Here is a 26,109-nt window from a genome sequence, read left to right as displayed (position 1 = left end):
TCAAACTAGCCAAGCCTCAGGAAAACAAAAGATCACAAGGTAACAAGAGGTGTGATTAAACACTGGGAAAAGGACATAGGACAGACACAAGACCACCCAAACAGCGAAGACTTCAACAACTATAAGTTTTTAGCTTTTTCTGATTTTGTCATCATTTTTACATTTTATGTTTTATTTTTAAATTTTAATCTTTTTTTTTTACTGGGTTTTCTCATTCCCCAACCTTTCCCTTCTTCTTTCTTTTTGGTCCCTCTCCTCTTTTGTATTTTAATTGTTATTCTTTTTGTCACTTCACTTTATTTTTTAACTCAGATATTTTACATTTTTATATTCTTCTTATTTTTCTTCCTCATCCTTAGGACAAGGTCCTATGAAAGGAGAGCCACTCCAGCTAGATTTGCAAGACAGCACTCAGAACCAAATTAATGAAGTAAAGAAGTCTATACAAGATCTAAAAGAAAACAATAGCAAAGAGGTGGAAGCCATCAAGAAAGAATAATTGGAAGAAAGTGAGATAAAATATACATAGCTTAGAGAGGAAACTGGATAATACAGAAGATTGAGTCTCAGAAATTGAGGTTAGCCTGGAATTTATGGAAAAAGAACAAAAAATAATACAAAACCAAACCAAAAATCAAGAGAGACAGTTTCAGGAGCTCCAAGATATAATCAGAAAGCCCAAATTAAGGCTAGAAGGTATTGAGAACCTACAAAAGGAAGTTAATGGAATAGGCATTTTGTTTAACAGGCTAGTATCCAAGAACTTCTCAAATATCCAGAATAAGCCCATTCAGATACAAATAGCTTTTAGAACTCCAAACAAACCAGACCAGAATAGGACCTCAAGTTGATGCATTGTAATCTGGAGATGATGAACAGAGACCAAAGAAAGAATGCTTAAAGCTGCCAGGGAGAAAAGAACAATCGCATATAAAGGAATTACTCCAGATTTCTCAGCAGAGAAAGCAAGGAGAACCTGGAATGGGGTATGCTATACCCTAAAGAAAAATACCAACCAAGAATACTGTACCCCCAAAGGTCAAGTAAAAACCTTCCACAGCAATGAAAACCTGAAACAATATATCTCTACCAAACAAGAATTACAGAAAATCCTCTAAGGTGTCCTACTCATTGAAAATCAACAGGATCAACAGGATCACAATACTGGCTAGAAATGAACCATAAATAGAAAACAGGTTACTAAAGTAAGAAATGGGAAGACATGGCAAAATAAAATATGGCAATGAAAGGTATAAACACCTCTCAGTACTAACTCAATAGTAATTGATTTTAATTACCAATTAAATGACATAGACTAAAAATTTGGATAAAAAAATCAAGATCCATTTTTCTGCTTCCTTAAAAAGACATATCTTGCCAATAAGGACAAACACATTCTGAAAGTGAAAGGCTTGAATAAAATCAGTCAAGCATCCTACACACCTATACACCAAATGCTGGAACACCCAACTTCATTAAACCAAAACTACTGACTCTAAAAACACATATTGATGCAAACACATTGGTTGTCAGAGACTTTAACACACAACTGTCACCTCTGGAGAGATCAACATGCCAAAAACAGAGCAAAGAAACCTCAGATCTAACCAATTGCATAGACCATTTAACTGAACCAACACCTACAGAATATTCTACCCAGCAACCACAGCACATGGAATATTCTTCAAAAATAGATCACATTTTATTGCTTAAAGAAAAACTGTACACATTTAGAAATATTGAAATAATTTTGTGCATTCTTTCAGACCACAATGGAATAAAATTAGAGTTCAACACAAAAAGCCACCAGAGAAAACCCTGCATCATGTGGAGACCGAACAACACATTGCTGAACTGCCAGTGGGTCATCAAAGAAATCAGAACAGAAGTTCATTGCTTATGGCATTTAACCAAATCAGCATACAAAATACCAGCTCCTTTGGGACATAGCAAAGGCTCTACTCAGAGGAAAATGTAAAGGTATGAGCACCTATATCAACACACTGAAAAAATCCCAATTCAACAAGTTAATAAAGCAACTAAAGATCCTTGAAAAGGAGCAATAAGCCAAACCCCAACTAATAGAAGGGAGCAAATAATTAAAACTAAATCACTTACAATTCAAAAAAATAGAGTCAAGAAAACAAGGAGTTTGTTCTTCAAAAATATTAACAAAATTAAAAGGCCTCTAGCAAACCTTAGCAAAAAAAAAGACAGCACACCCAAATAAACAAAATCAGAGATGACACTAGGAACATCATCACAGAAACAACCAAGATCCAGAATAAAATGGAATATTTTCCAAAACTTTGTGCTAGTAGATTTGAGAATCTGGAAGTAATAATAGATGAATTCATAGCAAAAATTGATATGCCCAAACTTAACAATATTTAAACTTCATAAACATAAATATATCAAACAATTAAATAGAAACTGCAATAAGAGATCTTAGGAAAATGACAGTCCTTATGGATTCAGTGCAGAATTCTATAAGGCCTTTAAGACAGAAATCATGCCAATATTTCTCAATTTCTTCAATAAAATTGGAAGTGAAAATTTGCTACCAAACATTCTATGATCCTACTATAACCATTATCTTCACACCAGGTAGGGATTCATCAAGGAAAGAGAACTTTAGACCCATTTCTTTGATGAACATTGATGCAAAAATTCTCAACAAAATTCTGGTCAATTAACTTCAACAAGTCATAAAAATTATGCACTATGATCACATCCAGGGATGCAAAACTGGTTCAATATACACATCAATTAAACTAATTCACCACATCAATATGAATGAGGTCAAGAATCAAATGCTTGTTTCTTTAGACTCGAAAAAAAAGAAGATTTTGATAAAATCAAGCCACTCTTAGATGACGAAAGCTTTGGAGAAACTAGGATTCCAGGGAACATTCCTGAATATAACAAAGGCTGTCTATAAAAAACCTAGCTAGCATTATACTTAATGATGAAAAGTTAAAGCCATTTCCTCTAAAATCAGGAGCAAGACAAGGATGTCTGCTCTCTGCACTCCTCTTCAACATAGTTCTTGAATTCCTAGCAAGAGCAATAAGGCAATAGGCAAATATAAAGCGGATCCAAATAGAAAAAGATGATGTTAAACTCTCTTCACAGATGACATGATCCCGTATGTAAAGAACCCCCTAGACTCTACTCCCAAGTTGGTTGAGCTGATTTGAAGCTTTGGCAAAGTAGCCAAATATAAAATAAATCTGCAATAATCAATTGCTTTTCTCTTTGCCAACAATCTGAAGGCTGAAATCTGAATCTGAGGCTGAAATCAGGAAAGCAACTCATTTTGCAATAGCCTCAAAAAAAAAAACATAAAATTCTTAGGAATATCCTTATCCAAAGAAGTGAAAGATCTCTATGGTAAGAATTTTAATCACCTAAAAAAAGGAAGTTAAAGCAGAATTAAGGAAATAGAAAACCTTCCTATGCTCATGGGTTGGTAGAATTAACATTGTGAAAATGGCAACATTGTCAAAGGTGATCTATCTACAGTTTCAATGTAATACCCATCAATAACCCATTACCATTTTTAATGAAAGCAAGCAGCAGTCCAGAAATTCATATGGAACAATGAAACATCCCGAATAGCAAAAACAATCTTAAGCAGAAAGAACAATGCTGAAGGAATTTCAATACCAAATTTTATGCTGTATTATAAAGCTATTATAATAAAAACAGGTTGGTACTGGCACAAGAACAGGCCTGAGGACCAATGGAATAGAACTGAAGACCCAGAAATGAACCCTCAGAACTACGGCCACTTAATCTTTGATAAAAGAGCTAAAAAGTAGGATGGAAGAAAGACATCCTCTTCAACAAAGCTGGCAAAACTGGTTCACCAAATGTAACAAACTACAACTAGATTCTTATATGTCATCCTGCAACAGAATATATTCCAAATGAATCAAAGACCTCAAGGTAGAATCAGATACCCTGAAAATATTGCAAGAAGGAATAGGAGAAACACTTGGGCTGTTTGGCACTGGAAGAAAGGTTAATAAAAACCCATAAACACAATAAAATAAAGAAAAGTTGGACAAATGGGATTGCAACAAAATGCTGAGCTTCTGTTCAGAAAAGGACAAACTTGCAAGATAAGTAGAAAGCCCACAAATTGGGAGAAGATCTTTATTGCCCGTACAACAGACAAAGGCCTCCTATCTAAAATATATGTAGAATTCAAAACATTAAATTCCTCCAGAACCAATGCGCTGAGAACTGCCCCATCAACAAATGGCTAAAGACCCCCAAAAGAGACTTCTCTGAAGAGTAACTGAGAATGGCCAAGAGACACATGAAGAAGTGCTCAACATCAAGGGTACTTTCTCTGACATTTTGCTCATAGTTAGGTTTCTAATATTGTACCACAGTCTTACTTTTTCCTGTTTCCTGATTAACTGAAATAGGAGTCCCACAGAATTTCCAGCCTAACCTGGCTTACACTCTTAATTCTCATCAGACTCCGGAGTAGCTACTGTGTGAGTAGCACTGATAGCTGCCCTAGAATTATTGTTGATTTAACAAAATCCCTGCTGCCTCACCACACTTTGAAAGTAAGCTGCCCTCATTTCCTCCTGGAAAATTGATGTCAATACATGTGAAATCTCTACCTCCTCACAGTATTCATAGCAGAGTACAAACTTCTTGACGGTGGTCAAAGAAACTTGTGAAAGCTCCCGAGTCTCCAGAGGGCCCTGAGTTGCTGATGACCCTAGTCAGGGGTAATCTTGAGCTCAAATTTGGCCCTGCAAGCAAATAACTCATTGAAAGAAGGAAGAAATGAGGTGAGATGAGTGGGTACATTTTGGTTTCCTTTAATGTGTAGTTGACTGGATTGGTGTGAGGCAGCTTCTAAACAATGACCCAGGCAAGAATTTCTAAACAACCAGGCATGATCCAATGAATATTGTTGTCTTTGGTGGCTCCTTGATTTGTGGCAACTCTTTCTTCTTGAGGAAAATTGTAAATAAAATTCACTAGATTAAATAATTAAATAGAAAATTAACCGGATTAAATAATTGAGTTCATGCTGGTAATATGGCCTAGTGGTAGGGTGCGTGTCTCCGGTGCATGAAGCTCTGGGTTCATTCCTCAGAACCACGTATATAGAAAAATCCAGAAGTGGCTCTGTGGCTCAAGTGATGGAGTGCTAGCCTTGAGCAAAAAGAAGCCAGGGACTGTGCTCAGGCTCTGAGTTCAAGCCCTAGAATTGGCAAAAAAGTTAACTAGAGCAGAAAACACTTGGGGCTGGGGAAATGACATGATCACAAACAGGGATAGTAGCTTCACAAATAGATTAACAACCTGTTTGTCAGCTATATTGGCCTGATGATTTCTCTGAGCCACATTTGAATTAAGTTTCTCGTTCCTTCCAATTGATAATAGCCAAGTGTTTTGTGGACATTCAAGTTCCCAAAGGGCTAAGCCTACTTGTTTGTTTTTGCAACTGTTTCCTTTTGTGAATACTACTCCTATTCCTAAAAAACAAGCATGTGCACAAGTATGTCCATTTATGATATCACTTTGAGTGTTTACTCTTACTTTTGTGTCCAAGTAGTGAGCTCCACCTTTTTGGGCAGTCTGCCTGGGGTAAAGGCAGGAGCAGATAACCTTGTCCTGTGTAGTAGTAGCCAAGGCTTTTGCCACTAGTCTTCCATCCTGAAGCATACTGCTTCCATGAGTAAAGAAGTCAATATTGGTGATGGACAAGGCATTGTGAATAGGCTGGTTAAGATCAATCAGGCATCATAAATCCTTGATGGGAGCCTTTAGGTCATCATCAAGATGGAGCTTGTCTAGGTGTTGCATTGGAGCTGGAGATGATCCACAGGGAAAAAGTGTTCTGGCTCAAAGTGTGAGCATTATACATCATCCATTATCCACTGGCATGCCCAAGTGTCAATAGCATTGGGGTTTGTCAGTGTCAACTTTTACCCCACTGTTAGTTGGTTGGCTACTTTTACTAAGAGCTAAGTCATCACCAGGTTAATCGGTCAGATCTCTTGGTATGGTAGCCCATACCAAGAGTATGGTGGGAAGTCCCACAGTTGAAGATTATAAATAAGCAATGGATTTGCAATGGCCCAAACATCATGGTCAACAGATGGGAAAGGTTTGGAGATCATCATCAATGGTTTGGATCATCAGATCTGGAGCAGTAACCGTTAGCATCTTGAAGTCCTGAAAGGCAAGTTCCTCCTCAGCAGCTGTTTGGAACCCCTAGATGTGGCACAGTAGTTCGGTTTGGTACTCTCACTAATTCACAAGATCCACACACTACAACATCCTTCTGTGCCCAGAAAATCTTGTGTCAATTCCTTTGGAACTGGAATTCAGGTATAAAGTAATGATCTTTGCTGGCTGAAGAGAGGGATCTGCTCTCAGACCAGGGGTTGTTTCCTAAAGAAGTGTTTCCTAAAGATAGAGACAAATAGATCTATATCTTTTCACATGACACTATGTAGTATGGCTGATGAAGAAAGGGTGAGTTTCTTTCAGACCTCTGAGCACATCTGTTGCTGGCAGGAGAAAATTGTCTTCATAATGAAGTGAGTTAAGTTGGGGTCTTGTTCTTGAAACTCTCATAAGTCCTGTTGGAGATCCTCCTCAAATAGGGTGGCTGAGTTCATAAATCTTTGCAGGACCCCACTCCCTTTAGCTGCTGGGTTGCCCACATCAGTGGGTCTGCACACTGGCTTGCTTAAAAAGCAATCTGAATTTAAACTCCCTACAAACTTGGATGAATGAAGCCAAACAAAAGCTACCAAAACTTCTTCATGGTAGGCAATTAATGAGGAGACAAGAAGATTTGCAGGTTTATTTGTTTAATTTGTCCACTTCACAGAGCTCTATAAGCTTTTAAGTCAAGGAGTCCCCCAGTTATATTCCCTAGCTAGATTGTCTGTTTGTACCCTGGGCTCCCAAAAAGACTGTTACCCTTATTTTAATACCCTAGCTTCTTTAATTAACATAAGGAACAAAATCATACTCAGGCTCCTATAATTGATGATCCTGACAGCATTTATCTCCCCATTCCTTTGAGAACCACGTTAAAAAAAACTAATGTTTCACTCCGAAGCATGTCATATTGTTTTGTTACTACTGTGAAAATGCATACACTCTGCTATCTGAAGAAGAGCTTCTTCAAACAGTGTCCTATTGTGTTTCTCTGCCTTAACAAGGGTCTTACAGAAGCCAATGGTTGGGGACATAATACTCTGTAGTGATGGCTTTGGCAAAAATAACCTACACGTTGAAAAAAAGAAGAAAAAGTGAGTTACTAGAGCATGTCAGTCTGCCTGGAGAGCAGAAGTGTCAGCTGCTGTTACAGCTCTAAGGCCTATTTCTTTTCAGGCAGTTAATATAAGGATGTGAAGCACAGTATTTTCTTTTTGCAATGCAAATTATAGAGAAAAATATTTATCAGTGCACATTATGGTTAAGGAGTTGGTATTGCTTCTTGGTGTATAAACTTGAGTATTAAAAGAATGCATTTAGTACCCATATTCTTTCCCATTTTGAAATACCAGGACCTCTGACAAAAAGCAATTAGCCTCTCAAAATGCCCAGCTTTCAAATTTACTTTTTATTCATCAAAATTACAAAGCTCAAATAAAAGCACTCAATCTAGTCATAGCACAAGTTGAATAAATACTGACAGCCTACCCAGATTGCCAGTGATCTGCATGTATCTCTAAATCATTAGGAGTCAGTCCCAGAGAATTACTTGACAATCAGATATGGCATGTCTCCTCATTGGGGAAAGGTTTCCAGTGACTTTTTTTCACTTCATGCATGCCAGTGTTAAACAGACAAATAAACATACCTGATCCCATTTATTCAACAGTTTCAATCATATGGGAATTCCACAACACCTTAAAATTGATAATGGATCTTTTTAGACCTCTCACAATTTTCAGCCCCCTTACAGGCATGGAAAGTTTAGCATCATTGGATATTTCTTATGCCAACACAAGTTCAAGCAGTTGTAGAATGTGCTTGTCATATCTTTAAAATCCTGTGTAAATAAACAGAAACGGGAGAAGTCTAAGTCCTCTTGGAGATCTGAACCAAAACATCACCACTGAATATTTCTGGCAACAAAAATGGTGCCAGGTGGGGGCTGGAGCCAACTGAATTAACAGAACCAGAAAGAAAAGATAACAATGTGGACAGTAAGAGCTCTCTGGATACATGAAAACCAGCTTACCTTGCAACTTTATTTGTGTGCATCTTTTGTAATAGCTATTTACATTTAGACCAGAGATATGAGACAGGAAATACGTTGTGGTAATATTCTAGACTCACTGTATTTAGAGTACTCCCATTTCTAAAAGTGACAACCAAATGTGGAGGAGTCTCACAAGGAACCTTACTTAAATGAACTGACTGGGGGCAACAAATGCATGACAGTATTTTTGTGTCTTCCTTGTTTTTCTGCTTCAGCCAGTCATAGTTGTACTCACATTATAACACAAGAGCATGTATATTATCACCATTTTCATGATAATAATCCCGGTTAATCTCAATTCACTCAGACTATGGTATAAATGCTTCCTGACTATAGACAGTATATACTTACTATCAAGATTAGAGAACTGCCAGAGGGCACATAATTCGAACCAAGGCTATTATATTATTGTGTTATTATACTGCTATTTGGTGCTCTTCTTCTTTGACAACATAAAAAAGAGAAACCTAAAATATTCTTACTATTTAATGTGGGAGAGTTCATTTTTTTCTTTACATTCTTCATTTATTTAATTTTCAACACTTAAAGAGCATCTGTGTGGACCTTGTTAGGCTTGGAAAGTCAGGCCTATCTTTCCCAGGCTGAGTTATTTAGGGCATGATCACATTCATCAGTTTGACCCCAAGCACAGCCAGAGCCAAGCAGACAGGAAAAGCTTCAGAGATGAAAAATGGGCTTTAAAAATCAAGACACCAGAAAATTCCAATTTCTAAAGAGCAATAAATTATCAAAAACACTGCTGTAGAAGCAGTAATGAAGTAATTCTAAGACAAAAGACAGTAAACAATGAGTTGAGGATCATTAAAAAAAATCTCAGAACTGAAGATTTCAGACACCTTTCCATGTCTATACGATGCCCACTTCATCCCACCAACATTAAGATTCCCAGCACATTGTCATGCTGGTTCTGAGGATACTGCTCCTCTTGAAATAATATCTGAAAATCAAAATGAGAAAACCTAAGTGTGTGATGATGGACCAGTATTTCCTTCCCACTGTAATTTTCTTCAAGCTCTTGGGAGGATCAGGACAAAACAAATTCAGTAGTCTCAGGTTCCTAAATTAAACTTCCCTCACTCACTGTTAATGTGGTCAAAAGGCTTTTGTATGATTAAGACAAAGGGATTTATACTGGTAGGACTTTAGGGCACTGGTTCCTCTGTATTTGCTGTGAAATATGTTCATGGTGGGGAGGGGCCAGAAATATCTTTCACTGGACAACAGGACACACAGCAGGACCCCAGCTCGGCTTTAAGGAACTAATTCTATTCAGGCAGGAGCAAACCAACACAATTGTTTCACACTTATAAAATATCTCTCTGAATTCAGAAACAAGAGACATTTGATTGAAGATACAATTCCATCTGTAGGAACTAACTTTCAGTTTAGAGAAGCAAACACTCATAGCATTCATAGTATGGGATGGGGCTTCTTATGTGATTCCGATATCCCTCTACTATGTTTGATACAATTTACAGTTATGGTAATAAGACTACCACCCCAGCCCTGGTTCAGGTATGGTGTTTAGTTTCAGAAAGCCAATCTGTCATGTAGCTGGCAGCCACCTGTTGCTTGCAGAGGCCTCAGAGTACTGGGTTTGTCTAGAGACTTCAGCATTTCAGCTCTTCCTACATAGGGGCCTGGTGTTGTGCAGTCCTAGCCCTGGTACTATACAGCTTCTGTGGAAGAGGTGACTGCAGGGAAGCTGCCGGACTGCTTCCTCAACTGTGTAATCTTCTTTGCATGCTGGACATTCTAGGCCCATCTCAACTTGTTCCTGAGTTATTGTCACTGTTGGAAGAGATGTGATCTTTTCCTGTGGCTGGTGGAGGCCCTGTGTTTGACACTTGTCCGAAAAGCTGCGTTACACTGGCATCAGCCCTGTCTGACCCGGGCATAGCCCCCAGGGTTTGAGTGCAGCATCCCACTCCAAGAAAAAGGTGGGGGGGGCTCCAGGATTTGTAGAATTTGCAAAGAGTCCTGCCAAGATCCGTTGTATGATCCCTTCAATAGCTGGAGATCTGTCAGGACGAGGACTTCCCTGAGACCTGTATCTCCGACTCATTGGCAGCTGTGGAGCCTTCTTGGTCCCAGAAGTCAGTGTGAGTTTAGTGACCCCTCTCGTTGGCTCTATAATCGTGATCCAGTGGATTATGACTTAGAAATGGTCTAAAATCTTGGGAAACGTTGTGTGATCCAAATGGCCCTAGAGCTCGGCAAAATGTGTCGTTGTGCTATTGTCTATCCGGCTGCCACTACCACCTAGAAAACCGGAATCATCTGTCACTTCTTCAATAAAGCCTGATTCTCATCTGGGACTTATATATTCCGGTAGTTTGGGGATGACCTCGCCCTTGCAAAAGTGGCAGAAAAGCGGTGCGTGGCCACAGGGGCGCCCACATTGGCCCCGGCCCCCAAAGCCTCCGCCACTTTCCACCTCCACCGCGGAGGGCAAGAGGGCAGCGGGCGCAACTCTCGCCAGGCGGCTCCTTGTGGCTGCACCGGCCGCTGCCGCCTCAGCGCGCCCGGCTCCGGAGCCCGCGCCCGTGGGAGAGTTCATTCTGATAAATGTTTTTTTTTGTTTGTTTTGTTTTTGTTTTTGGCCAGTCCTGGGGCTTGGACTCTGGGCCTGAGCACTGTCCCTGGCTTCTTTTTGCTCAAGGCTAGCACTCTGCCACTTGAGCCACAGAGCCACTTCTGGCCATTTTCTGTATATGTGGTGCTGGGGAATCGAACCCGGGGCCTCATGTATATAAGGCAGGCACTCTTGCCACTAGGCCATATCCCCAGCCCCTTGATAAATGTTTTTAATATGACCGATTGCACATCGGCACCATGCCACTTGTGTTCCTGTCCAAAGAGTACACTCCTTTGGTCTGCTGTGAGTGAATGCCTAGAGTCCTCTATCTATTTTTCTATGTCCCAAGGTATTTTAAAACTCACTTTTGCATGTGAGCAAAAACATTGTCTCTCCCACTTTGGCTTACCTCACAAAAAATGATTTATCTAGTCCTATCCATTCCCCTGCAAATGGTATATTTTACTTTGTAATGGCAGTATAAAATTACATCGTGTATTTTTAGATCCACTCCTCCACTGTAGGACATCTGGGCTGTTTCCCTAACTAGGTTATTGGGAATAGTTAGTTCAGCAGTGAACAAGGAGGTGCAGTTGTCTTTCCCTATGCTGGTTTGTGATGTTCAAGACAGATACCCAGGAGTGGCATTGCTGGGTCATGTGAAATGTGTGCTTCCATCTCTTCAGAAACCTCCAGCCAGCTGTCCAGAGTGGTTGTATTAGTGTACATACTCACCAAAGGCACAATAGACTTCTTCTTTCCAGCACACCCCTGCCAGTATTTGTTGTTTTTGTTTGAATTCACAAAGTTGGCCAAGGAAATTGAGGTGAGATGGAATCTCATAGGTATTTTGATGTGCATTTTGTTTATGGCCAGGAATGCTGAGCCTTTCCTTATGAGTTTCTTTGCCTGTCTTTTCTTCTCTGAAGTCTGTCCTAGGCTCCTTTTAGTGATTGATTGGCTTTGCCACAGTGTTACTTTCTTGAGCTCCTCTATGTTTTGGATATTAGGCCTTCCTTAGATGTATTGGTGGTAAAGATCTCCTCCCACTCTGCTCTGTTGGTTGTTTTTCTAGTTCAGTATCTATATCCTTTGGCATGCAAAAACTTTTTATTTTGGTGAAATCCCGCTTGTCAAGTGTCTCTCCTATCTGCTGTGTCCCTGAGACTTTTCAGAAAAGGTCCTGCACATGCCTTTGAGCTCATGTATTCCTTCTACTTCTTTTTGCAGTAATTGCAAAGTTTCAGGTCTGATGTTGAGGTGTTTGATCTACTTTGAGGTCATTTCAGTGCATCAACACAGGATTTAAGGCACTCAGCACTCTCTGACCACAAACAACATGAGTATGTTTTAAAAGATTAGAACTATTATAAAGCACAAAATTAAATGCACTGTTGGAAACTAAATCTGTCGATACATAGGATTTAGTGTTAAAAGAGGTGATGGTCAAGTATGTTTCTTTTATGCAGAGGAAATTAGAACTATAGATTATAGGCTGTGTTGCCTAAATGCTTACACAATAGCCTTTTACTGAGGTTAAATATCCAGCACAACTCTCCTGTATCACACACCTGCAATCCTTGCTAATCAGGGCAGTGAGAACTGAGGAACATGGTTCAAAGCCAGCCTAGGCAGGGAAGCCGATGACACCCTTATGTCTAATTAACCACAAGAAAAGCAGAAGTGGCTCTGTTGCTCATATGGTACAGCACTAATCCCTAGGCCAAGAGTTCAAGCCCCTTAACTGAGAAAAGTTAAAAAAAAATTTGAGTAAACTTTTGTGATTCTTTTTTCCTTTGTAGATCAGATTCCCCCTGCATAGACCTTTGGAATATTTAAGATGGCATCAGAAGCGGTAGCTGCTACACACACTGCAGTGAGGTTAGTTAAGGGTCCAGTAGAAACTTTGGTATTTATGGGTGTAATGCCCAAGTTCAGAGAAACCCACCAAGAAGACCACTGAGAGCCAGACGTTCCGAAATGCAAAAGCAAGGCTTTAATCAGGCGAGTTGCAACTCGAGCCTCGTCCCTTACACCAACGCAGAAGAGATAGGGAAGAAGCCCTGAGCTGGATTTTTACAGGGCTTATAAAGGCAAAAACTACGAAATTTACAGCAAGCAGGTGTTTGGGCAGAATTAGGGTATGGACCGAAGGCTGATTGGCTCGAGGCTAGGGGCATTCTAGGATGGTCAAAGGTTATCAAGGGAGTTTCCCAGCTGTCTGGATTTTTACAAGCTGTCCTGCCAAATGGGGTGATTGACATTCTGGGTCTGTTTCTAGTGTCCTTTTATCTCATAATGTGTGCAGTCCTTTCCAAGGCCAGGCACAGCACAGAGTAGCTTTTTTAACTTGTAGATAGCTTTGTTCTTGGAATTTACAATCGCTGTAGGGAGTCTGGCTTTAGGGTTGTTAAAGAATTTGCAGCTTAACAGCTTTAGCACAAACAAACCAATTCCTGAAACTTAAGCATGCTCAGGGTCATTTATATTTTAATGTAAACAACAAACTGACGCCTCACGAGTCACTTTAATTTAACCCTTCAATGGGAAGATGAAAAATATGGTGGGAAGAATAAGATTACCCTTTGAATGGGAATTTTAAAGTGTCCTTTGACTTTTGAAGTTAATGAATGTAGTCATAATGAACGTATAACTGTGAGGAGTACAAACTATGACATGCTCAGTCAGGTTCCCTCACAATGTATAACCCTTTGTATAATGCCATGAAATAGAGTTATAGTTAAAACTACAGTTCTAGTCTCCCATTTGCTTCAAAAATAGCCCATGCACATCATCTCAGTGGATCCAGAGAAATCCTTTCAAAAAAATCAACTATAGCACTCAGGTGAGGAAAGTCAATAATGAGGTATACTTAAACTGTGTACTATGGTACATAAATTTAATTCCAATATTTTAAAAAGTGATAAGAAAATCCCAAATAGGACAAGTACAGACAGTGGCTACCTTCAGTGCATATACCTGGAGACTAATGGATTAGAAGGGCCTAGATCAAATCAGCATACACTTAACATGGCTGAGAAGACCTGTACCCAGGTGTGAGTGACTAGTGACTAGGAATCTTCAAGTTCCTATTTTGCAGGACCATGACACGCTAGTACTAGTAGAAAATTCGAACTAAGTTTATACAGACACTCCTCTGACAGTTAAAATTCTGTGTCTGAGTATCCAATTTCACCTAACATAGTCCATGAATAATAGTCAATGAGCTTAAACCTATCTCAGAGGACTTGAGAAAACAAGACTGTAGTTCACATCAAAATTGCACATTGAACCCTCATTCTTCTCACAAGATGTTGCAAGAACTGCCCTTGATAATCCTGCTCACAAACATCAGAGGCACACCTACAAATCCAGGGAACCCAGTGTCACTCTACAAAAGAGCTGCTGGGCCTACCAAAGGACAATAGGTTTGTACTCACTGCCTGAGTCCTTGACTTCTATATGTAAACTCCAGTCCTGAATCATAACAGAGATTGGTTGCCATAGAAAAACTCACTGCATTCCACCCTGCAAAACATAAAAACCTGCTTGACACCTACCTAAGGATGGATAGAAGGAAAGAGAAAGGAAGAAAATAAGAGAGGAAGAGATGATTGAGGACAGGAATTTGGGCGCTCTTAGTTTACAGGTATAACATAAATTTCTCATGAGGCAGAGATAAGGAGCATTGTGTTTCACAGGATAGTCATAGCAAAATGACTTTGAGTGTTTGAGAATTAACTTCTCTGACCAGTGGAAAACAGCCTCAGCACAGATACTCAGATGCCTCATTAGCACACTAACAGACCTGTGGGGAGAAGTCCCTCCTAATGAGTTCCTTTGTGTTTACAGGCCAAAGGAAGCTACCTTTGTTATGAGAATCTCCCTTTTCCCTGCTTAGAGTCTCTCCGAGGAGACTTGCTTGACCAGCTGCCTTTAGCAAAAGATTCTCACTGTAGATAGTAAAGTCTCTTCACAAGTAAATGGAGAAGTCATGATCAAAGTTAATTAGTCTTGAGTAAATAGTAGCTAGGTGATAATTAGAATTCTGCCTCCACTGTTTATAATCCCTTGTTTTGATATCAACAATCTTTGTAGTATCTACCTCCTGTAATAGGAAACCTTTTGTATTAGTTTCCTCCCTAACTTTAGTAACATCCTCCACTTTTGTATTTGAGATGGATATCATGCTGTATTAATTTTTACCCTTGAAGTTGTGAAATTGATTTCTAACTCTATATAAACCCTGGCCCTCCTGAAATAAAGCATGCTTTGGTTCACTAGCCTTGCATCCCCTGTATCCTGACTATGGCTGCAGTACCCAGGTCCAACACAGGAGATGCCATGTTAGCAGACAAAGCTGACTGTGGTAGGATATGCCTATCCTCTCAGCCAAGAGGTTCACAGGTAAGACATACTCTGGGTAGAAGCAGGACACTGTTTCAACAGTAATCAGAACAAAAGGGTTGTAATGTGGTTGAGAGTATCCCTGAGAACTGCAAAGCCTTCAGTTCGAAGTGAAACACAATCCAAAAGAAAAAAGACTAGAAGATATGGATGCATTAGTTTTCATCATACAAGCCAAAGATCCTGAGTTCAAATCACAGTACACCAGTATAAAGTCTTTGTGCTACACCCTGAACTACATAGTTTTTTTTATTCCCATTTTAATACCTACAATTCAGTAATACTGGAAATAGGTAAGATTAAATCATTCTCAAAGCTCATCTTACTAAATTGTTACTACATTGCTTCATAATAGTTTTCATTAACTGTGCCTCTGAGAAAAGATCATTAGTTTGCAAATAAGCTTTCCTGTCCAAAGACTATTTGAAATTATTGAGCAGTTTTCAGTCTTACTAAGTCCTTTTGTACAATCAATCTGATGAAGTATTATTCTTAAAGGAAGTCCTAAACATTATGTTGGTATAATAATTTCTATGAAAGAGTTAACTGCCTTGGTCTTGGAAAGCTGAGGATGTCCAGCCTGGCTAGGCAGTCCAAGTGGGAAAGGAGCCGCAGCCATGGTCTGAGAGCGTTTCCAGCCTCACCAAAACTTGTTTGCTCTTACCACCGTGCGGAAAAATAAAGGTAATGCTGCTAACTACAGGCCATGACTCTGAAGTCTGGCTACCCGTCCTTAGACCCCTTCGTGCAATAAACAGTTCTTCCTTCCTGCTGGCAAATGCTTGTGACCCAGGAAAACGAGATAAACCAATACTTGCTGGTAAAATTCCATGATCTTTTTCATTTGGGAAGATAGAAATGTCATGTTCAGGATTGCCAAAGATAACATTTCTGAATTCCAATGGACTGTAAATATATTCATACTACAGCTAAGGTATTATCCATTATTAAAAAATCACTAATCTGTTCCGAGTCTGATTTCTAGATGACCCACATCTTATTCCTATTTATAGAAATAATAGGAAAATGAAATCCTGAAAGGCCGTTGCTTTTGAATGTGATGTAACCATTTTCCCTAATTGGATTAGAACTGTAATCTCACAGTAAGGCTAGCTTACAAGGCCCAAGCCACACTGAAAAGCAAAAGAGAAGAAAGGAGGAGGAGGGAAGATTGCCACTACTAAAGAGAAATGCCACTTATAAAGGACTTTTGCACAGACAAAATATTGCATTGTCCTATGCTGAAATGTCAAAAACAACAAATAAAATTTTGTGATTGAAAAATTACAATGACCAATAATTGGGTCTTTAAAAGCAGTTGGTCAGTTTAGTGCCAACATCTGTACATGTTAGGTTCACAGTCGAGGGGCTTGTCAGACGGAATTTCTTGCTGTGTCATGGGATGTAATAATCACTGTAGCTGGGAAGGCAGGGAGCCTATGCTGAGCACAGTACTGCTGGGAAGAGGAATCAGACCTCTTCCATTATGTCAGAGCACTATATGCTATCCTCCAATTAGCTCCTTTGCAGAAACTTCTTCCCTTCATACTCCTCAGGATTTCCAGGTTCTTTGCCAGGATATCACAGTTTTTGTGTTCGAGTTACCTTTCCTTTATGAACCATGCCACAGAGCAAAAGAGCAACTCAGAAAATTCACATAAGCCAAAGAAAAGCCATGTTATTTCAAGTGAAAAATGTGAAACTTAACCAACTTGGAAAAACAAAAAGAAAAATCAGATGCTGAGACTGCCAAAAATCTATGGTAAAAAATGAATCGTCCACCCATAAAACTGTGAAGAAAAGAAAAAAGTACAGAAATGTGTGCTGGTTTTGCACTCTCAGCTCCAAAGGAAACATCACAACCACTGTGCATGGTGAGCTGTTTGCTAACAAGGCAATGATAGGGCTTATGCCCTTCCCTGCCCCCGGGGTCTTAGAACACAGCCCTGTCCATGAGGAGTGACTGTGTTACCTTGAACAGTGCTAACCCAGAGCCAAGCCCTGTTCCGAGTACACAGTGTGTACTACTAAGGAGAAATAAAAAAGGACTTAGGGTCAAAAAAGAGAACAGAGAGAAAAAGGGAAGAATTTTTTTTTCTTGTACAAAACCTGAAAGTCAGAGAGAGATTTTTTTTTCCTGCGCTTGTATATCTTTGACAGATTTCTTTTCCAAGGTAAATTTCATCTCTGTTAATGTCATAGACTAATACTAAAATTAAATATAGGGCATGGCTCCATCTCACACTTTGTTGAGGTGGCACTCTTTGAGACTATATAATCCCTGCAGGAACTCCCATAGGACCAAACTGGAATCTCTCTCTCAGCACAGAAAAACAGGATTCCTATTGTTTACCTTGGCCTAAAGCCCATTTTTAGACTGGCTGTCTTGGGAGCTGGATTCAGTCTCTGTAGATGTGCATGGACAGAACAATCCATGCCAGCACACTCTCAAGAGGCCTTTAAAAAAATTTTTTTTTACTGTCAAATTTACCTTGGCCTAAAGCCCAGTTTTAGACTGGCTGTCTTGGGAGCTGGATTCAGTCTCTGTAGATGTGCATGGACAGAACAATCCATGCCAGCACACTCTCAAGAGGCCTTTAAAAAAAATTTTTTTACTGTCAAATTGATGTACAGAGAGGTTACAGTTTCAAATGTTAGGCCTTTGGTACATTTCTTGTACTATTTGTGGCCTCCTCCCTCATTCCCCCCTCCCCCTTTCCCTTTCACTCTCCCCCCATAAGTTGTTCAGTTGGTTTACACCAAATGGTTTTGTAAATTTTGCTTTTGGAATCGATTGTCTTTTTAGCCTTTGTCTCTCAAGTTTGATATTTCCTTTCACTTCCCTAGTTCTAATACCAGTATATACAGTATCTAGGGTACTCAGATGAGATACAGTGATAGTGCGGGGACAACCACAGGAAGGGGATACAAGAGGATTATCAAGAAAAGAAGCTACAGTTTCACATGGCATGTTGAAAGTAATTACAACAGTGATTTAACACTTGTTTCCATAAAATGGGGTTCATTTCACTTAGCATCATCTTATACTTTCATAAGGGTGCAGCTATTGGGCTGTAATCCTCTGCTGTGACTAGCCTAAACTTTTGCTAACTATTCCCTATGAGGGAAGCCATAGAGTCCATGTCTCTTTGGGTCTGGCTCACTTCACTTAGTATAATTTTTTCCAAGTCCTCCATTTCCTTACAAATGGAGCAATGTCATTATTTCTGATAGAGACATAATATTCCATTGTGTATATGTACCACATTTTCCTGATCCATCCATCTACTAAAGGGCATCTGGGTTGGTTTCATATTTTAGCTATGACAAATTGTGCTGTGATGAATATTGTTGTGCTGGTGGCTTTAGTGTGTTCTTGTTTGTGGTCTTTTGGGTAGATGCCCAAAAGTGGAGCTGCTGGGTCATAGGGGAGCTCTATGTTTAGCCTACTGAGGAATCTCCATACTGCTTTCCAGAGTGTCTGAACCAGTTTACATTCCCACCAACAATGAAGTAGGGTTCCCTTTTGGCCACATCCCCTCCAATAGTTATTATTGTTAGTTTTCTTGATAAAGGACATTCTTACTGGGGTGAGGTGGAATCTCAAAGTTGTTTTAATTTGCATTTCTTTTATGGCCAGTGACTTAGAGCACTTTTTCATATGTCTCTTGGCCATTCTCATTTCCACATCAGAGAAGTCTCTTTTTGTCTTTAGCACACTTGTTGAGGGGGCTATTGTTCTTTGTGGTTTTGTTTTAGAGAAATTTAATGTTTTTAGTTCTGCATATAACCTTAACCAAAGAAGTGAAAGACCTCTATGATGAGAACTTTAAAACTATAGAAAACAAAATTAAGGCAGAACTAAGGAAATGGAAAAACCTCCCATGCTCCTAGATTGGGAGGATTAATATAGGCAAAATGGCAATATTGCCAAAGGCTATCTACAAAGTCAATGCAATACCCACTCATATCCCAACATCATTTTTTAATGAAATAGAGGAAGCAATCCAGAAGTTCATATGGAACAATAAAAGACTGTGAATAGCAAAACAATCCTAAGCAGAAAGAATAGTGCTGGAAAATTACAATACCACTTCAAGCTGTATCATAAAGCTATAGTAATAAAAACAGCTTGGTATTGGCACCAAAACAGGTCTGAGGACCAATGGAACAGAACTGAAGACCCAGAAATGAACCCGCAGAACTATGCCAACTTAATCTTTGATATAGGTGCTAAAAAAATAGAATGGAAGTAAGATAGCCTCTTTAACAAATGGTGCTGGCAAAACTGGTTCAACACCTGCAACAAACTAAAACTAGATCCCTATATATCACTCTGCACCAAAATCAAGTCCAAATGGATCAAAGACCTCAAAATTAAAACAGATATCCTGAAAACACTACAAGGAGTAGGAGAAACACTTGGGTTCCTTGGCACAGGACAAAACTTCCTTAACAGAGGCCCAGAAATGCTACAAATCAAAGAAAAGTTGGACAAATGGGACTGCATCAAACTTCAGAGCTTCTGCAGGGAAAAGGACATAGCTCAGAAGATAATGAGAAAGCCCACAGATGGGGAAAAGATCTTTACTCGCCATACAATGACAAAGGCCTCATATCTAAAATATATGCAGAACTGAAAAATTAAATTCCTCGCAAGAAGTCTTGAGTTAGCTCAAGCTATGGCCCAGAAGACAGATTCTAAGGGAGAACTCATCTTCCAAATGGGAGTGGATTTAGGTACCAGTAACTCTTGGTTCAAAATAATTAAAGGAGAAAAGAATAGATTGCAAAATCTGTGTCCTTCTGATCTGTTCACCAACTCCACCGAGCTTTAAAATGGGGGTAGTAGAAACATGAGAAATTTCCTGAAAGACATGGGAAACCATACTAAATTAGAAAAATAAATTTCTTTTAGGTAGTACTCTCTGGCTTATAGATAAAATGTGGAAGCATGAAACCAATCTTGGAGCATGAACATTTTTAAAGTGAAGAAGTAAACTAAAATCACTTCTAATGAACAAGACTAACCTAGGATTATTTTTAATGAAATCACAAAAAGAGAGGAGGAAGACCAAGTGCTGGATGCTCATGCCTATAATCCTAGCTATTCAGGTGGCTGAGATCTGAGGATCACATACCAAAGCCAGCCCAGATAAGAAAGCCTGTGAAACTCTTGTCTCCAATTAATCATCCAAAAGAGGGAGGGAGGAGGGAGGGAGGGAAAGGAAGGAAAGAGGGAAGGAAGGAAGGAAGGAAGGAAGGAAGGAAGGAAGGAAGGAGCGAACGAACGAACGAAGAAAGAAATGACTCACAAAGATATGGGATACAACACAAACTTAATATCTATGTTCCTTTAGCCTAAAAATTGATGTTCACATTAAGAAACAAAAACAATATAAGGAAATTTAAATACCAGCAATTTAGATAGCTAGCAATTTCCTGCTGCATTTTTTAATTATTATTATTTCCTTAAACATCATTATAGATACACGCATGGGCCTAGATTTTTTTTTGGGGGGGGCCAGTCCTGGGCCTTGGACTCAGGGCCTGAGCACTGTCCCTGGCTTCCTTTTTGGGCCTAGATTTTCAAATCCAATAAGCATTTTTAGAAATGCCAAAGTAGCCGAAAACCATGGCTCATGCCTGTAATCTACTCAGGTGGCTGAAATCTGAAGATCATGGTTTGAAACCAACCCCAAGCAGAAAAGTTCCCAAGACTTTTATCTCCAATCAACCAGTCAAAAGCTGAGTGTGGCGTTCCAGCTCAAGGGATAGAGCACCAGCCTTGAATGGAAAAAGCCAGGGTGGGGGTGGGGAGGATGCCCTGGTTCTGAATTCAAGCCTCAGTTCTAGAACAAAAGACAGATGCAAAGAGTCAAAAAAGGAGAGAAGGAAGGAAGGAGGGAGGGAGAAAGATGGAAAGAGGGAGGTAGGAAAGAATGGGAGGGAGGGAGGGAAAGAGGAAAGGAGGAAAGGAGGGAAGGAGGGACGGAAGGGAGCTGTGACTCCAGTGGTAGAATGCCAACTTTGAAGGAAAATGGTAACAACAGACAGTACCCATGTCCTGAGTCCAAGCCCCAGTAGTAACACAAAAAATAAATTGAGTAAATAATTAAAAATGAAAGGCATTGGCCTGAAAGATAGCAGGTATTTCAGGTAGCTTGCTTGCTGAAATAAGGATACCAATCAGCTTTTCGTTGCTATGATGAAATACAGGCCCAGGCATGCTTATGGAGAGTTTTGGAGGCTGGGGCGGGGAGATGTGCAATGCAGGTCTGGTGAGGTCCTGTTGCAGATTGCAATGGACAGGCACAAGTGAGTGCATTGCCTGTCAAACCAGGAGTAGGGACATGAGAGGGAAACCATGCCACAAAAACTTGGGGGGTCGGGGGGCTGGGGATATGGCCTAGTGGCAAGAGTGCTTGCCTTGTATACATGAGGCCCTAGGTTCGATTCCCCAGCACCACATATACAGAAAACGGCCAGAAGCGGCGCTGTGGCTCAAGTGGCAGAGTGCCAGCCTTGAGCAAGAAGAAGCCAGGGACAGTGCTCAGGCCCTGAGTCCAAGCCCCAGGACTGGCCAAAAAACAAAAAACAAAAAACAAAAAAACAAAAAAACAAAAAAAAAAACTTGGGGGGTCGGGAGGGGAGACACTGTCTCTGTGCTCCCACCACGCCTTCCCAGGGAATCTTTTCCATCTGCCCAGGCTTGAGCTGTATCCTTTTGGGTCCGCCTGAGTTCTGTGCGCCATTCTACAACTGATAAACTTGAGAAGGGGCTGGGAGAACCCCCAGCTACCACCATCAGAGGCTCAGGCAGAGACTATCAGGAGCGAGATAGGCAGCAGGACGCACAGTAGGTATCTGTCAGGAAGAGGAGAATTGGTGAATGTGGGGGGAAATTCTACAAATCGGGTATCAGAAGCAAAGAATGGCCCAGTAGGGAGACACAACAAAGGCTTCCGATAAGGTCCGGCTACATCCTCACCACTTGCACATTGATGGCATCTCACCAGTATCCCAGTGTCAACCTGGAGGGGCACGCCCATGTCACAGGAAGCAGCAACTGCCACCCCACAGGGCATGATGGATCATTCCAGATCAGAAGTGTGCAAACGTTGGCCCACAGGACAAATCGAGGCCACTAGCAATTTGATAAACAAGGTTTAGGTTGGATGCAATGATGCACCTTCATTTGTGCATTGCCTTCAGCTTTTTTCGTTCCTTCCTCTATAATAGTTGACACAAAGACTCCATAACCTGCAAAGCTGGAAATAGGTATGCAATCTGGCCCTGTCTAGGAGAGTTCTGCTATTTTGACTTAGATTTAAGAGCACCGTGGGTACACCAAATCAATATATACAATTATTACATGTCAATCCAACACTATTTTTAAGAAGAAACTGCCAACTACCTGGATTCAATGATGGCACTGTATAGTAATACATTGATGACACTGTACTTCATGAGTTTCTACCATTCAAAGTAGATTTAAATTCTGAGAAGTTATGGGGGAAATGCTAATAATGCAGATTAAGTCATAAAAGAAAATAAGTGTGTTGAATCTTTGGGCTTTTGGTGGCATAGCACATAAAAAAGTAAGTATTTTTTAATTATCAGATCTCCTAGCCATTCAACAGCAAAAGTACACGCATCTAATGGTGCTGTAGACTGTGAGGTTGATTCTGAAATACATCTTTGCCATTCCACTTTCAGATGACTCATTCACATACACAAAATGCCAGCCAGTCAAATGCCAGCGGCTACACATTTACCAAGCACGCCACTCAATCCAGCTGGCCACTCACTGAGTCACTTGCAGCTTTGGGAAGAGGCGTGCTTTTGCAGATAAATCTGTTTGGCTTCTACAGAAAGGAGCCACACACATTTCTTGCAAGTGTCACGGACAGGCCTGGCACAGGTGCGGTGCCCTTGCAGACCACAGCCATGGGAAGATTCGATTTTTACAAGTCCACAGGTGAGGCAGAGTTGGCATGGTTAAGAAACCTCACCATGTTGACTCTAGGATTCAAACCCAGATTTATTGAAATCTGACTACATTTGTTGGACAAACAGAGGTTTAGTAGTGACTGTGAAAATGCATTACCTTTTTTTTTAATGCTACAGTGAATTTGGTTAGACTTTAAAAATAAATTTATATTTTATTCATCAGAATCTCAATACACACTTGAAAAATCCATGTTTGGAAGATACATCTGTTTGCACTGTAGGCAGCATCTGGTATGGGGTCACATCACCCCTGGTAATAATTCAGCAGCGGCCTCACAGTTCTGCCTCCAAAGGCTGGCAACATTCAGGACAATTAATTCTCGTGTGCATCTGTGAGATCCTTCTTGCTGAGAGACCAGAGTCCCTGACATAAACCTGACCTTGAACAAGCCTCCCTCCCTTCCCCGGATTCCTTGTTCGAGGTGTTTATAGAACAGGAGTTGACTGCATCCGATCCACACAGCCTGGCCATCTGGTGTGACATTCCTGTGATATCCTTCCATTCCTGGGGACCTCCCAGTAGGGTAGTGATTGGGGTGACCCTTTGAAAAGGCTCAGTGGAGAGAGAGAGCAGGCACACAAACAGACTTGGGGTGACAGCAGTTTGGCCATGGCTGGAAAGAAACACCTCAGACATGTAACGATGATGACAAGTTACACTGCATGGCTAAGGGGTTTATTGGTTAAGATGATGCCACAGTTATAACAGACTGATCTTCATCCTAATTTCCTCCTCACTCAGAGGAAAGGAAGCAGATGCTGGGGCCTAGCAGCTCAAGCTTATAGTACTAGCTACTAAGCAGACTGAGAACGTAGGGCTGTGATTCAAAGCCAGCCAGGGAAGGGACATCCAAGAGACTCATCTCCAATTATCCACCAAAAAAGCCAGAAATAGAGCTGTGTTTCCTGAGCCCAGCCCACAAGGGCCAGGAGAAACCTGGAGGGGAAGAGGGAGACACTACTGGAAGGCAGGTGTTCAGAGCCAGTGGCAAGTCTCTGTGCTCAGGGACCAGGGAGACCAGCAGAGGTGGCAGCCATGCAGGCCAGGGATGGGGCTGGCAGAACAAGTGCAGATGAGTGGGGAGATCAAGCATGGCTCCCGGCTACTGTTACCCACAGAACAGGGCAGTGCACTGCCCAGGAGCCTGGCGGGCAAATGAGTGCAAAGCAACAGTATGTTACATAGGAAAAATGAAATGTGTAGTCTTTCCCTTGCTGTTTGGGTCTACAGTACTGCAGTTTTGACAATAATATACTGGAAAAGAAATGCACTAAGTTCCATGTGATGATTTAGAGTCAATCCATCATTTACTCCAAGCAGTAAATAGTCTTTTCAGATTCTGCAAGGAGAGGGGAAGACTGCAGACACAGTCTGCCATGCCAGGCCCTTCCAAGGGCGAGTGACCCAGCACAAGGAAGGGATCCCCTCGAAGTGAAGCCCCCACATGTGGGCTAACCATCATCAAAGGTGAGGGAAGAGGCATGGGTCCGTCCACCTCGCTCCCTGCCACACAGGAATAAGAGACCTGGGCCAACTGCAGGGCAATCAGCCTTAGCAGCTTTTTCTAGGAATCTTCTCAGGTGTTTGTCCTAGCAATGTATACCACACTGTCAGAAGAGATGCTAGTGGTCACCTTCCTGCCAACCCCATGGGTTCCATTCAGGTTCTGCTCCTCCTTCAGTTTCTATTACCACCAGGCTGGCTCTCAGGAAGCATGGCATGGAGACAACTTAAGACTTTCATGGGGGAGTACAAGAGGCTGCCAAAGCAGCCTGGAAGGGAGTAGGGAAGCATGGTTTAGGAAGAGGCTTAGATATGTCTGCCAGGCACTTGGAGCGCTAGAAATCAAAATTTATGTAGGAAGAGTGGCTGGAGTCCTAACCACAGAGGCTGCCACAGAGAGAGAAAGCCCAGGCCACTGGGCCTCAGGCTTGCTGCTGCAATCTCAACCTTGCCAATGACAAAGGCTACCCAAACAGTTAAGACTGGCTTCTTACTGCCCATAGTGGCTCATAACATGCAAGAAAGGCTCTCAGAGCATGAGGCATCAGAAATATAACTGTGTGTCTCTTTCCTGTCCCAAGTACAGTCCTGCTGGGTGGCTCGTGTCTGACACTCAAACATTGGAGGGATGAGGTCCCCTCTGATTGATTACAGGGTGTCCTTAGTGAACAAACTTTCAAACCAACTCCAATGGGCACGTGGGCCACATCTTTTCAATGTGTGCAGAAGGTCTGCAGTGAATAGAGCTCCTCATACCAAGTGAGATGCTGGCTTTCCAGTTTCAGGCCTTGCTAGCTGGTTCACTCATGCCCTGTCTCAAAGGCTGGGTGGGTGGAACTATGCAAATGAAAAAGCCCAATGTGGCTTCTGGGGCAGAGCAGGTGGAGTGAAAGACACCCAAGTCATCTTTGTTCAGAATCTTCCTGAAGGAAAAATGGAATCACAAACATGTTCATTCTAGGTAACAGGAAGCATCTAAACACTGCTGACAATCTTAGTGATAAATCTATACTCATATCTGAGACTTTTTTTTCTACAACTCACCTATGGATTCAGTCTTATACTCACTGTCAAATCTACACACCTTTGTTGAGTCCTGTTAGTTTTGATCTGCCACTATGAGGCAGATCAAGTGAAAAACTGTCTGTCCTCATTGGCAGTCCTCCCCTTACCAAAAAAATGAGTGTGTTATTTATAAAAGTTCATAAACGGCCCGCCCGCCCGGGCGAGGTCCTCTCCAGTCTCCTGCGGCCCCGCTAGCGGCCGGGGCCGAGGCCGAGGCTCGGGGTCTGTGACGGATGCTCGGCAGGAGTTGTTTTGTAG

General features: G+C 41.0%; 1 pseudogene; it reads right to left on the bottom strand.

The window, feature by feature from the left end:
- The window catches only part of LOC125344566, a 39,431-nt pseudogene extending 17,074 nt beyond the window's left edge, over window positions 1–22,357 (bottom strand).
- Window positions 22,358–26,109: the final 3,752 nt, after the last annotated feature.

Source organism: Perognathus longimembris, unplaced genomic scaffold (genome assembly GCF_023159225.1).
Source record: "Perognathus longimembris pacificus isolate PPM17 unplaced genomic scaffold, ASM2315922v1 HiC_scaffold_156, whole genome shotgun sequence".
NCBI classification, from domain to species: domain Eukaryota; kingdom Metazoa; phylum Chordata; class Mammalia; order Rodentia; family Heteromyidae; genus Perognathus; species Perognathus longimembris.
The sequence above is the reverse complement of the archived record's forward strand: the minus strand, read 5'-3'. Positions and strand labels throughout refer to the sequence as shown.